The sequence below is a fragment of the Phalacrocorax carbo genome, chromosome 6 (assembly GCF_963921805.1).
Source record: "Phalacrocorax carbo chromosome 6, bPhaCar2.1, whole genome shotgun sequence".
In the NCBI taxonomy this organism is placed as follows: domain Eukaryota; kingdom Metazoa; phylum Chordata; class Aves; order Suliformes; family Phalacrocoracidae; genus Phalacrocorax; species Phalacrocorax carbo.
In genome coordinates this window covers 24,118,820-24,133,386 of record NC_087518.1, presented here as the reverse complement: position 1 = coordinate 24,133,386, position 14,567 = coordinate 24,118,820, and positions in this window count along the sequence as shown.

Genomic DNA, 14,567 nt, shown 5'->3' with positions numbered 1-14,567 from the left:
CTTTAGACTGCATAATTAATTATGCAGCTACTTTTGTTCTCTAAGATGAGAAGGGCACTGGGGGAAAGATGCCCTGCAATATAATTATTATTCATATAATATTCAGCTTGTGATCCTGAAATACAAGTTTACTCATCCATCCCACTGGTTATGAGGTTGATTGTGGAAGTGTCACACTCCTGCGTAACTATTTGCAGAACCACTGCCTCTATGAACATACACATCTGGGACAAAAACACCAGGCATTACTCATTTCTATTCTGGCAGTGTAACAGGCAGGACATGGATGGTGTTACCAGTGCAGAAAACAAAGATGGCTCCTGCCCTGAAAGGTTTCCAGCCACTAAACTAACCCATATCCCTTTTTGAAAACACTAGGAAAAGTAGATGGCTTGCAAGAGAAGGTAACAAAGACAATGACATACCACAAGTGCTAACTGTCTTGATCCTCAAGGGAGGAACGCTTTCAGAAGCCCTACTCTGTCTCACAGGTTCAGATTGCCTTCTCCAGTCTGTTTTTACTAAGCAGGTTTTAAGTTATTATTAGGTTGAGTCCAAAAGTTTGTCTGCTTTTCTGGCTGTATGAGCTGATATCAAAGGCTATCACCTTCCTCCAGAAAAAAAACCCAAACAAACAAAACAACAAAATAACAACTTCATTGCACAGAGCTCCAAGAATGTTACTTCTAAGTTCATTTAACAACATGTTTAATATCAATCCTAACATGATGTTTTCCGCTCTCAGTTTGTTGTTCAGAATTGCAGTGCTCCCCCAGAACAGAATTTCCTGCATTCTGGAGGTGCCAGACAGAAACGCAGATCTCTCTGTTCTCACTGCCACATGTGAAGAGATTGAGGCTGAACATACATGAGATGTTGTCAACACTCAACTCCTATCCATGGGAGTGTGGAAAGCTCCCAATACTCTGGGACATGTCGTATAGTGATGTAAGTGATAATACTCTTATTGGTAATGCTTTTTTTTCTTTTCTTTTTTTTTTTTTTTTTTTTAAGTGGACAAATACATGTTATATAACATGTTTTAAATTCTGAATTTAGCATGGGAAACAAGTCAGATGATATACATTCAGTGTGCCCTGAGCACAGAGGGAGAGAGCACACTGGGCAAATAAAAGCCGTAACTTTGGTTTACCATGCAGTTCCCCTGGTGATTTAATCAATGCAATGGAGAGTGTGGCAGCAGTAAGGGGGAGGAGTTGAAGTTGCCACTGCAACCATCAGGCATCTCAGGATGCTGGTTTATAACCACATCAGTCAGGGAGCATTAGGATGGCAGCAACCATCCAGCCAGGCAGAGAAGGAAGAGAAAACTTAGAAAAAGAAAAACAAAGAAAGAAGAAAGAGTGAACAAAATGTAGGGTAAAGCACATGAGAAAAAATAGGTAATACCATCTTGAAGTATTAGGGTTAGGAACTACTAGAACGAGATTTGGATGTCTTATTTCAGCACAGAAACCCACAAACAGCTCCACCCTTTTCTAAAAATTTCTCTGCTCAGGAAGCAGGTCTTTACCATCAGCAAAAATATTAGAAATTTATTAAAAATCAGCCTCAAGAGATTCGATGCTTGGGGATTTTTGAAGGCATTTACATAGGTATCAAGACTTGTATACAGAACTTGTGCAAAATGAGAAAACTGAAAGCCAGAAAGCCTGTGGATGAGAATGTGATAACCATCTTAGGGTCAGTACTCTTTAATGTCTTCATAAATGACTTGGATGCAGGACTGGAAGGAATACTAGTTAAGTTTGCTCATGACACAAAATTGGGAGGAGATGTTGACACTCTTGAGGGCAGAGAGGCCCTGCAGAGGGATCTGGACAGACTGGAGAGCTGGGCAATCACCAGCCATATGACATTTAACACGGGCAAGTGCTGGATTTTACACCTGGGGCACGGCAGCCCTGGGTGTACATACAGATTGGGGAATGTGAGGCTGGAGAGCAGCCCTGCAGAGAGGGATCTGTGGGTTCTGGCTGACGGCAAATTGAACATGAGCCAACAGTGTGTCCTGGCAGCCAAGAGGGCCAACTATGTCCTGGGGTGCATCAAGAACTGTATTGCAGCCAGTCGAGGGAGGAGATTGTCCCGCTCTATTCTGCGCTGGTCCGGCCTCACTTCAAGTATTGTGTGCAATTTTGGGTGCCACATTATATTAAGGATATAAAGCTACTAGAGAGTGTCACAGAATCACAGAATCACAGAACGACAGGGGTTGGAAGGGACCTCTGCAGATCATCTCGTCCAATCTCCTGCTTTAGCAGGCACACCTACAGCAAGGGGCACAGGACTGCATCCAGGTGGGTTTTGAATGTCTCCAGGGAAGGAGAGTCCACAACCTCTCTGGGTGGCCTGTTGCACTGCTCTGTCACCCTCACAGGAAAGAAGTATTTTCCTCATATTTAAGTAGAACTTCCTGTGTTCTAACTTGTGCCCGTTGCCCCTTGTCCTGTCATTGGGTACCACTGAAAAGAGTTCAGTTCCATTGTCCTGAATACCCACCCTTTAGAAATTTACAAGTATTGATGAGATCCCCCCTCAGTCCTCTCTCCTCCAGGCTTGTGTTTGTTTACCCAGGTCTCTCAGCCTTTCCTCATAGGGGAGGTGCTCCAATCCCCTGATCTTCTTGGCAGCTCTCCATTGGACTCGCTCAAGCAGTTCCCTGTCCTTAAACTGGGGGGCCCAAAACTGGACACTGTACTCCAGATGTGGCCTCACTAGGGCAGAGCAGAGGGGGAGGATAACCTCCCTCGACCTGCTGGCCACACTCCTTTGAATGCACCCCAGGATACAGTTGGTCTTCTTGGTGGCAAGGGCACGCTGCCCTTGTGGTCCAGAGGAGGGCCACAAAGGTGGTGAAGGGTTTAGAGGGGAAGCCGTATGAGGAATGGCTAAAGTAACTTGGTTTATTCAGCCTGGAGAAGAGAAGACTGAAGGGAGACCTCATCATGGTCTACAGCTTCCTCACAAGGAGAGGAGGGGCAGGTGCTGATCTCTTCTCTCTGGTGACCAATGATAGTACTCAGGGAATGGCAGGGAGATGTGCCAGGGGAGGTTTAGGTTGAATATTAGGAAAGGTTCTTTACCCAGAGGGTGGTAGAGCACTGGAACAGCCTCCCCAGGGAGGCAGTCATGGCACCAAGCCTGACAATATTCAAGAAGTATTTGGACAACGCCCTCAGACACATGGTGTGAATTTTGGAGTTCTCCTATGCAGGGACAGGAGTTGGACTCAATGATCCTTGTGAGTTCCTTCCAACTCAGGACATTCTATGTTTCTATGAACCTGAAGGAATTTGATTAGCTGTCCTCCTCTCCAGATAGCAGTCTGATGAATCTTGCCGTAAGCCAAAGTTATCTTCTGGGCTGGGCTAACTAAACCTTTTTCCAGACATTTTTCAATTCTTATTCCATATAACATCTTATCAAACATAACACAGTCGTCTTTGTTTATCAGTCTCTTATTAGTCAGACCAGAATGATTAAAGCTCAGTTAAACCCTGTAAGCTATGTAAAAATAATGCTAGATTTTAATCTTTGCCCAAGACAACTGAAGGTATTTTTCTCATCCTCACATATTACTTGTCTAAGTAATGTCAAGACTGACATTAAAAGAACTTCCCTAGCACAGAGAAAAAGCTATTACTATGTTCCCAAGGTTTAAAGATTAATGTCTTTTATATTAAAAGTCTCCTAGCAACATGTGTTCTTAGCCTAGAAAGTATTCAAAAAATGGTGATGCTTTCAGTATTGTATCTATCCCTCTGTTTGAACTAGTCGCTATGTTCTGTTGTCATCCTTGCCTTCACAACCCATAGTGTGAATGAACAGTAGTCATCTTTTCCTAGGTTCAGCTTCTCACCGTCTCCCACTTTGGTCTTACACATAAAAATATCTACCCACCCTTGTCTAGTAATGTGTATCTTCTGCCTTTCTCCAGTGTTCTGTGGAAGCACCTCCTTTTGTCTCACTGAATATTGATCTCCTGAATATTTCTGGATCTCACATTACTTAGACTGTATACTTTCCAAACTAGGGAGCTATTTCATCTGTGTTTGCAAATCTGTGGACAGCTTAAGAAAGTCCCAGACCAGCACTGTCACCCATCTGCCTGCAGCACCACATATTCCAGCATTGTTTATGGCCAGCAAGAACACTTTCCACAACAGGAGCTATGTCCCACACAGAGAAATAAACACAGAAAAAGTCTTATCAAACCATTTTTTTAATATGCTTGGGGAAGCAGGAAAGGAAAGGAAGATGGGACCAACAAAATTTCCTAGGACGCATTTCCTCGTGACACTGAAATGACAGAGAAATTGGTCATGGCCAAGGACAAGCCAAAAAGACAAAATATATTGGATACGCATCTGTTTTTCACTCTCTAGCTGCCCTATGGCAGAGCAAACATATGTAACACCATTTTGTGTTGTTGTGTGACACCATATCTTCATGCATTATCCAGTAGCTCCTTTGAAAGGGAAGCATGATCGAAAGGGTTGTGCCAGGTCACTGAGCCTTGAGGAAAATCTTTTGATGCATGAGTGTGGAGGTACAAGTCCGTGACAAACGGTTCTTCTCCTGCCCAAAAGCAGCCCCCATCTGGGCCACCACACTCTCCATCCCAGGCCATTCCCCTGTTATGAGCAGGGCTTTCTAAATACTGAGAGAGACAGCAGGTGAGGAAACAGGTAGGGAGATGTGATTCTGGGGAATTAGTTAAGGTTGAGAGGAAAAGAATCCCACCCCTGACTATTTCTTGGAGGAATTGGGCCCAAACACCTGGATTGTAAAATGCAGACAGACAACTCACCCTGACAACCTCAAAAAACACTAGAAAGAAAAGTATCATGTACTGATCCTCCCCTGTGACCAGGGGGTGCCAGCAGAAAGAGATGTTTAGGGATTCAATGGAGAAATTACACAGCCTGAGAAAGAGGAGACTGTGCCTCACCCACATCTAGATGCAGTGGGTCCTCAGCAACTGTAGGGTAGATGTCTGGAGCTTAAATTGGAAGTCCATAAAATGGAAGTCCAGTCTTCACTGTCTTCCACAGCTCCAAGGAACACTTGAGGACATGGGGTGCAAAGTCCAAATAATCCAGATCCCAAAGGGAAAGTAGCTTGCTCTAAGGATTCTAAGCACTTGTGTGGTCTCAGAGGAATAGGAGGGCAGTGGGATATCGGACAGTTCCTTGCCAAAGTAGTCTTTTCTAGCAGTTGTTTATATGGAAAATGTCAGAAAATTGTGCAATTTGCTTTTTGCTTAGGTTTAATCCCATTTAACAGCTATCAGAAATTTCTAATTACAAGGCTAAACCAGGAGGTAGACTGCTAGCAGACTCAACAGAGCAGCATACAAGAGTAATATCTGAGCTGTTTCAGGATCTCTTTCTCACTTATTTAATGTAAAAACTTACTAGTAAAGTGACAATGAAGTTATGCAAAAGCAGCTGAGATGGTACACTCTCAGTGTTTTTGTAATACAGTATTTGCTTTAATATATCCCTCATCAGAAGGCTGCAAGGCTGAGTTATAGATGCTTTAAAGAACATTACTCTCAATTTACTCAATTACTTCCTGCGTTGGGAAATTAATCTGTAATGTCACAGAATAACTCTCCATTTCTTCATTTCAACAGAAGAACTGCAGTAGCCCATCACATTAAATGAAGGTGCCCAATGTTAACTGTGCCAGCCGTGTTTGCTCCAGAGTCTGCTAGGTGCTGCAGAGAATGCAAAGCTGGAAGTTGATCACTTGGCAGACAGATCCCACACACCAGGCGACTGAACAGGCTTTGGAGTTGCCTTCGGACAGGTAGGAAACCTTCTTTGGGTTTGTCTACTAACCAAGTGGTCCCAATGTTATAGGAGCTATAAAACAGTTGGAATATGCTCTATACATTAACCTGCTTTCATTAGCACCAGCTGCAATCACCCTCATTCATGTATTTTGGTATCTTATTGCAGAGGAGTCAAAATTGCCTAGAAAAATTCCAACACACAAACTGTGAGAAGGTACTTGAACCCACTCCAACTGTTTTGAGAATTCATGCACCTATGTGAGAAAGGGCATTTCTTCTGTTGGCTAATAAACATAAACGTTCTTTGTCTCTGATTAGAACAAAAGTGAAGCACAATTACTTTTAGAGAAAGGGTCCTCCTGGTGCATTGGAGGCTAGTGGAGGAGAAAAAGGCTGTGCATTTCTCTTTGACCCCTAAGATCAGCCCACAGCCCCTGCCATTTGGGAGCCAGTGGCTGCCCAAACACAAATATCTTGATGCTGAATGTTACCAATCCAGCAACATCCTCACAAGAGATAGGTTTACCCTGCTGAATGTCAGGGGTGTCTCACCCTCCCCCTTTCTCTCCCAGGGGACTGGGCTGCAAAAGGACTCCTGGAGATTCTGTATTTTTCTTGATTCTGTTAATTCTGGGATAAAAGGGGTATTTTTGGTTCTTTCTATGGGAGGAAACAAGATAACTTTTACAGTGATAATTGCAGTACACACAATGAAAGCTTAAGCCATACATTATCATATGGCTTACAGAGCACATGTTTCACACTATCCTCTCTCCTTATCAGCTTCCATATCTTACGTACTTTATTTATAGATGTCTGCCTTTCCTCATACCATAGCTTTGGCCCTAACCAGGCTTTTGCACCGTTTTCTTTCACTTGTCAGTCATATGTTTCACCTACCTTCTCTCTCCAGAGATTCTCAAAGACAACCCCAAAATGGCTGCTACTAAATGCATTTATTTTTGTCTTGATACTAAAGACTAATCAGAGAGATATGTGGTCTAAACATTTCCCCTGGGGCAATGCGCTGCATTGGGGTTCCACTTCAGCTATGCAATTAAGGGATCTCAATAAGTTTTCTCATTGTTTGGAATACTCTGAGATGTGGTGTTAAATAATTTTGGTAAAGCAAATCTAAAAGATATTATTTCTAAATTAAAAATCTCTGCAACAAGGCATTTTCAGTTTGGTGCAGGTTTGAAGCAGCTTTTCCAGAGAGCCAAGAGATTTGGCAGAAATGGCTGGAACCAGTTATTGCCAACTGTCTCTGTTAAACCCAGACAAATGCAAATATGCTGTTGGAGAACAGTGTTTGCAGGTATTTTATGCTTCTCATTTGAGAGATGAAGAGAGTAAGAAATGGCGGTCAGATATATATTGGTGAGATACTGAAGTTGTCACAGTTAGGTGATTAGTTACACTTTGTCATGGCCATGTTTTTGAAACCTAATTGACTCTGACTTTCTGCAGTCCAATGATTTGGGACATTTTGAGTCATGTTGTTCACAGAATCCCACAGAAGGAAAAGCCTTTCTTTTTGTAAAATAAAAACCTGCCATTTTCATGCTGGACTCGAGTGCTTTGATATTAAGAGGACAGGTATCTTATCTAGATTCTATTTCCACATGCAACTTTCACCCAGCAAGAAGCCTTCAGGCTTTAGATTAGATCACAGCAATATGATCAGAAATAGAGAAGGATATAAACCATGCCATTTCTTATGACAAATTTCCCAGTACTAGTTTAGAGGCCCTCTTTCAGACTACTTCCCATACTCTTTGTGTATGATATTACAAAGTCAATCAAAAGCATGTGCCTCTCCTCTTTCATCTTTGTGGTATGTCACACCCAATTGGTAATTTGAGTAATTTGTTTCATTACAGACAACACATCAAAAGAATTAAGCATTGAGAGACCATACTTCTAATGCCAACCTGTGATTTTACACAGTTACCCCTGTGGGCTACCACACTATCTTTGCCAGGATACAAGGCATGCAATTGAGCAAAACTGACATTCTAGCCAAACATATACCTGACAAAGTACATATGCAAGCCCAAGTGTGGGAAAATTAGAGGCTAAATATGGTGCAGATAGCTCATGGTACAAGGTAATTTTCTCCCCTCAGTTGAAACACCCATTTTCTGCACTATTTGGTTACTTTGCACATGCTGTTCAAAAGTTAACAATGAGTGTTACAGCTTCTATCCTGTGCCACATGCAAAACAAACAAATGAAGAATACCCCCTCAGCCCAGGAGTGCTGCCCTGCACATCTTACCAAAGCCACCGTAATGCAACAGCTAGAAAAAATTGGATCATATTATACTCCAAGCTCCTATTCCATTTCTGCTTCTTTAAGTGTGCAAGTGTCTGCCCTATTTCATTCAGACAGGTGTAAAAGAATTCCTTCATAAACTTCAACTTCATAAATTCATAATTGCATCTTATATATACTACTAATTCTCTGCTCTAAATCCATCACCTGGATTTCAGCTGTGTACACAACACTACCATCAATGTATCTTCAAAATTCTGCTAACATTTGGTTCTTCTAAAATAAACTGTTCAAAACAGGATGGAACTCCTAGCTCCCCAAGCCAGACCCCAGGAGTGGAGCGAGGTATCTCCTGGCACTTCTCAATCTTTCAGTAGCACAGAGTCCTTGTAACTGTTGGAGTGGAACATTTTTCCCCAGGGGCAGGAACAATCAGCAGCAGCCTCCAGGATGCTTCAGCTCTAGATGCTTACAGTCATCTTCGTGCTATCATGGGCCAGGCACTGAGGGTGAGAGAGACCAAGAGGTTTCTGCCAATTTTCCTTCCTATTTGGTACTGCTCTCACATAATAAAAAAAATCGCGCTGAAAGTTCAAGTGTGTCTTTCCGATTTCAATTTCACTGACCAAGTACATAAACTTAACTTCCTGATCCTGTTTTTTCTTTTTTGCAGAGGTTCTTGTTCTTTCTTAGGTTCATATCGTAAGACTTCATTTCCTATTACTTGTACTCTGTGTTGCTCTAAAGAAAACCTGTCATGAACTTGAGGAGGAAAAACCCAGTAATGCCTGTATTCATAATTTCTCATTTTCTTTACAGTTTCGCATGATGTTGTTAGAAATTATGTTGGAACAGCTGTTTAGTACTGTTTCTGCTCTCTGCAAATTAATGAGACAATGACAAAACACTCAGAAACTTCAGTGGGAATAGAGCTGAGGACTACCATTGTGACAAGGATGCTGTTATTCCTGAGCTTCATGAATATACTGTGCTGTAGCCATCTGAGAAACCATTTTGCTCATTTTAGCAGTCTACATTTTAATTAATAGTCAGTGTGGTTATCCTTCCCCATGGTGCTGCAAAACTGTAAATAGCAAAAAGAATAAGAATAGGCAGTCTGTCAAATGGCAGAATATTAAAAAGGTCATAAGTCGTACAAAACACCAAAATAATGGAATGGCTGTATTACAGAGTGGAATTCCAATAATAGCCTCTCAACTCCAAAATAATATCAACATGAAAAACTAGCACAGAATATTTAATTCAAGTAACAGTGAATTTGGAAATTTGGAGCAGTTTAAAAAACAGGGTTTTTTCCAACACCCTAATTTCTTTTCCAGATGTCAGCTAAATTCTGTAGGCATTATCATCCTTTGCACTGGAGGCCTTAATGATGTTCCATTATATGAAAATGAAGTAGATTTAAGAAAAGCCTTGGTTGTTCACTTTGATCCTCCACATCCATTTCCCATCAAACAGGCTTTCCTTTAAAAGGCTAACATCCAAGCTCTGTGAAACACAGTAAGCCGTGTGCATTCTCCTCAAGTATGAAAATGCACACATCTCCACATTGACATAGAACCAGTGCATACTAATAACGGGTGCGACCCGAGGGAAAGAGTGTAAGAGGGAGACATATAATTGCATATTGGTTGGTAGATCAATGGCTTGTGAGCCCATCATCCTGGGAGAAGCAAGCCAAGCTGCTGAGTCATTGATTATTTCAAATGATGCGGAAAGTATTTTCTGTACCTGAACACCAGAATGGCTTTAGGCATTTAAGACAAACTCAATGATTTCTTCCATTTACCCTCCCAAAAAGGATGCCACGTCTTCAAAGTCTTCAAAATCTGTGCTATTTCCATAACTATAAGAATTGTTTTACTTGTAGGATTTTGATCTAAAAACCATATATAACCTTTCAGGGCTTCTGTCAGAACACCATAGACAGAGAGAAATCTGTGTTGCTACTGGAGACCAAAGAGAGGAAGGGATGTTTTCTGACAATACTAGCTGACAATGCACGTCATTGCATAACAATGGACATCACCTGAAAATCACCTTTTTAACTGGGCAAAGCGTCTTTGTATTAGACAGGGAAATTTGAATTAGACAGGGAAAAGAAGTAGTTTGTAGCTCTCACAATCAAATGCCTGAGCAGCATGTTTTCAAGGTTCAGGAAATTGTGAGCACGTCACTGGAAATTAATGAGAGGCTGGTGTATTTCAGCGCATACTGAAAAGGTTAATCTACAATTTTCATTACACTGATATGCAATAAACTGTAAACAGGGTGATAATTTCTAGAGGGTGAATGTGCCATCCTGTGACAGACTGGGAACTGAAAGTGGCTCAGCACTTCACCCAGGCACAGAGTCACCCAAGTCCAGCTTTCACCAAGCTGATCCTAGTCTTTCCTACTGGGGAAGTCACTTCTTGGCCAACCAGTTAAACCAGTTCACAATATTTAGTGAAATTTAACATATACAGCCTAAACTGGCAAAAGCACTAATTTCTAAAGGAGATAATAAGCCTGGCATATTCCCAAATGGTGGAAAATACTGTGGGAAACAAGGGTGGATTTGAATGAGGATGCCCAGTTTTTGTCTGGCTTCCCATTCTTTCTTTAAGAGGCGCTATAGGAGGCTTTATAGCATGATATTTACAGTGAGCAGAATAACTAGCGCTTCTGTTATTCCTCTTTGTGCATGTTTTTTCAGTAACTTACCTGTACTTTATAAAGGAACATCTTCATTTTCAGATAGTGTTATTTAATATTATCATTATTTTTAAAATACTGCTGTAAACAACGGTGTTCTTATAAGCTTAAAAAGTCATTAAAACATGGGTCTTTCAGGTCATGTATCAGAAAGGCACTATATTTTCGGCAGTGTTTGACAACAGGGCACAGAGCATTCTTTACGGCATTTCATTACAAGTTTGAACAAACTTGAAGAATAAAATATTTCGTACAAATTTGCTGTTCTACAGATGGATTTACAAAGTTTTCATCAGAGGTTTGCAGAAAATGTTTGCTAAAAATTAAATGTAAACCAATTATAAAAATATTTTTTTAACATTTTAAAGCAAAATCCTCATTCCTCCCTTTTGCATAATATCCAGTTACAGATGGATCTTTTGCTGTTTCATTTTGTGAGGCAGAATTGCTCTATATAAGTCAATAAAGTAATACCTCAGCACGGAGTTCTTCAAGCTCTTTTCTTTTAAGCATTTATATTTTCTAAAATGTTATTCTACTCTTACCGATAGAGCCCAACTTCAATAAGTGATTGAAACTGTATCTGTCTTCAGTAGATTGGACATCCCTGATCTGAACCCCAGGGGAAGAAAAATATACTTTATCCTCCACACTGAAACCCTGACAGTTAAAGTCAGCCCTTCCTGCTGATTTCGCAGTTTTTACAGCAGGATTAACTATTCAGTGCCAAAATATGCTATTGGGTACATATCCATTTGGTTTAATTACTAAATAATAAAATAATTGAAAAAATAAATGATCAGTTTCTGGTGTGACCTATTTAAATATATCTAGTTGTCCTTTATACCAAGGATATAACGGAATTAATGAAGTCGACAACCTCAAAGACTGTATCACAGCAAGGAAATCACCACTGCTTGGAAATGCATTTTCCCAATGTGCCCAATATACCTTTTTTTTTGCTAGAAGACAGTGAAAATAATGGAGTATTCTGCCTTCCCCACCTCAGCTCTCTCCCTGAAACAAATGGGCTGAGCTGAGCTCAGCTGGGCTGAGGTTGCTGAGTTATTCTGCTCATCACTGCTCAGCCTGGAAAGGTATGCTGCTGTACATTGACTTACAGAAAGACCCCTCTTACCGGTGTCCTCTGTGAAACCTGCAACTGGTAAAAAGGAGGCAAAGCCAACCTGCAAGTATCCCTGAAAGTTTTCTCTCCTACAGGGAACTCTTAGAGGAGCTGGGTTTTGCCAAACTGGGGAGTGGGTATGAGCTTATCAGAAGAATGCCATGAGCAAACAACTGATGCTTTTGCAGCACTTTTATTCCTATGGTAAAACAAAAGCCCCAGTGGGTTCTGTCTTACTAAGAGGGTTATGGACAGTTAAAGCACACAAAACACGTCCTTCCCAAACATGGTAGCATTCAATGAGGGGGGAGTCCCAGAGCTGGAAGAGCAACAAAGGGAACTGAGGTGCTGGGAATGACATGGAGAAAGACAGTGCCAGTACCAGGAAAACAATAACATAGTGTCTCTCTAACGGGATAGGAGGAGATCACAGAGACAGTAATCCTCCAGTCCAACACAAATGTTCTAAAGGCACTCAGTCTGCTTTTATCAAGATCGTCTGAAATGCTTTGCCAGCATTTTTGTAGGTAGTTGTGCAATATCAGCCTTCGTTTTATCAAAGAACAACATGATGCAAGCTTTGCAAGAGTACCTGCTCATGGGAAGGCTAGGCTATAGATGCTGCTCTCACAGCGCAGGACATGAGACAACAGCAAAGGCAACGATCTTTTGCAAGTATATTGCTGTATTTAATGCCTTTTGCAACAACCTAAAATAGTTCTATTTGCCTTTCTTTTGTCATAACAGTTTCTTCACTCCCAAGCTGGAGCAGAAGAGTATTTTCTCACCTGATTAATGCACCTCTAGCAAAATTATTTATAAATAGATATAGAACAAGCTTTGCTGAAGTGTAAAGGGCTTGAGCCTGTCTACCACATTTGGTTTCATAATCATGAACATACTGTTTTCCAAGATTTAGCTGTCCTCTTTTCCATTCTTCTGACTCAAAAATAGGGATGTGTTAGATTCTTTCATAACCACCATATGGTGCCTGGAAAACCTTTCATATATTTGCAGTTCCCCAGGGCCTGATCTAGATTTAAGAAATAGAGTTCTAAGGATGACTATCATTTACACCAGCTCAAAAAATTTTTAGAGGTGGGTTTTTTACCACTTTTCTAGTGCTCAATACATTTGCCAGATAATAGGCAGTGTCTCAAGACAAGTGGCTCCTCAGTGAAACTGTGTATTGCCTTTTTGATACATCAGACTTTATGTCTTTTGATTTAAAACACTTGCTTTTGCAGTAAAAGTACATGGAAGTGCAAGCTTTCTCTTCAGTTCTCTAAGCACATCCACTGTATCCCGTCTTACCTGTATTCTCCCTACCTAAAATTTGTCTGGCTTATCTCTTACCTACTTTTCTCAGACGCTTTTATTTCAAAAACCCTTTTGCAAACAGAATCAAATGCTGTGCTTCAGGTGAGGTGGTGATGTGGATTTCAAATATTACATGATTACATTTGCAGTAGTATTTATCTAGATCATTATCCATCTTCTCACATTTTATGAGACGCTACTGTCACATTCTGATAAGCTTCCTTTAATTTCATCCTGGCAAGGTTTATAGGTGCTTCAAGTTTCTTTTCCATTGTGGGTTGTTTTTATCGAGCCTGAATTTTATCTACATTGTGGCTGGGTTGGTTAGGTTTATCTGAAATATTTAGGTTTTATCTTTTAATCTAAATTTCTTCTTGAAAACTCCAAGATATGAGACATTCACATTTATTTTCTTGTCCTCTTTGTTTTAATGGATTCTATAATTTCTTCTGTTCCAGGGATAAGGATAATTAGTAATGAGTCTTAAAAGATTTTATAGTTTTGGAGTGTACTGTTGTTGCTAAAATGAATATTCCCATTCTTCTGAAGGCATTTTAAGACAGCTGGAGGTAGGTGAATTGATCTGAAGAAATTAACAACTAAACTTTCTCACAGAAAAGACCAAAGATATAGTCTGAATTTCAAGAAGTTAATTCATTCCTTCCCATTCTTTCTGGAAGTTCCTTGTCCTAGCTGTTTTTGACCCCACAATGGAAGCAGAAATACTTAACAATAACCACATATGTTGCCTTCCTTAAACCACTGACATGTCAACAACATGCTCCAGATTGTGCAGTTTGTTTTGGGGAGACTTCTGCCCAAATTCTCACCCTAGGCATTTGATCGGAGTTTTTCCAAAAACCTAATATGTAGCGGTCATTGATAACAACATAAATAAAAATAAATAAGGATGAAGTTTCATTACAAAAATTGGTTAGAACAAATATAGCAGCCTAAAATTAATCTATGGTAGATGTAATATACCCCCCCAAAAGCCAATGAGTTGCTGCGATGAAAATTAACTGAGCACTCTAAAAAGCATGGACTTACTGGAATAAGTAATTGGAAGTAGACACATTGTCCTGGTTTCAGCTGGGATAGAGTTAAATTTCTTCATAGTAGCTAGTATGGGACTATGTTTTGGATTTTTGCTGGAAACAGCGGTGATAATGTGGAGATGTTTTAGTTGTTGCTAAGTAGCAGTTACACTGGTCAAGGACTTTTTCAGCTCCCTGTACTCTGCCGGGTGCACAAGAAGCTGGGAGGGGACACAGCCGGGACAGCTGACCCCGACTGACCAAT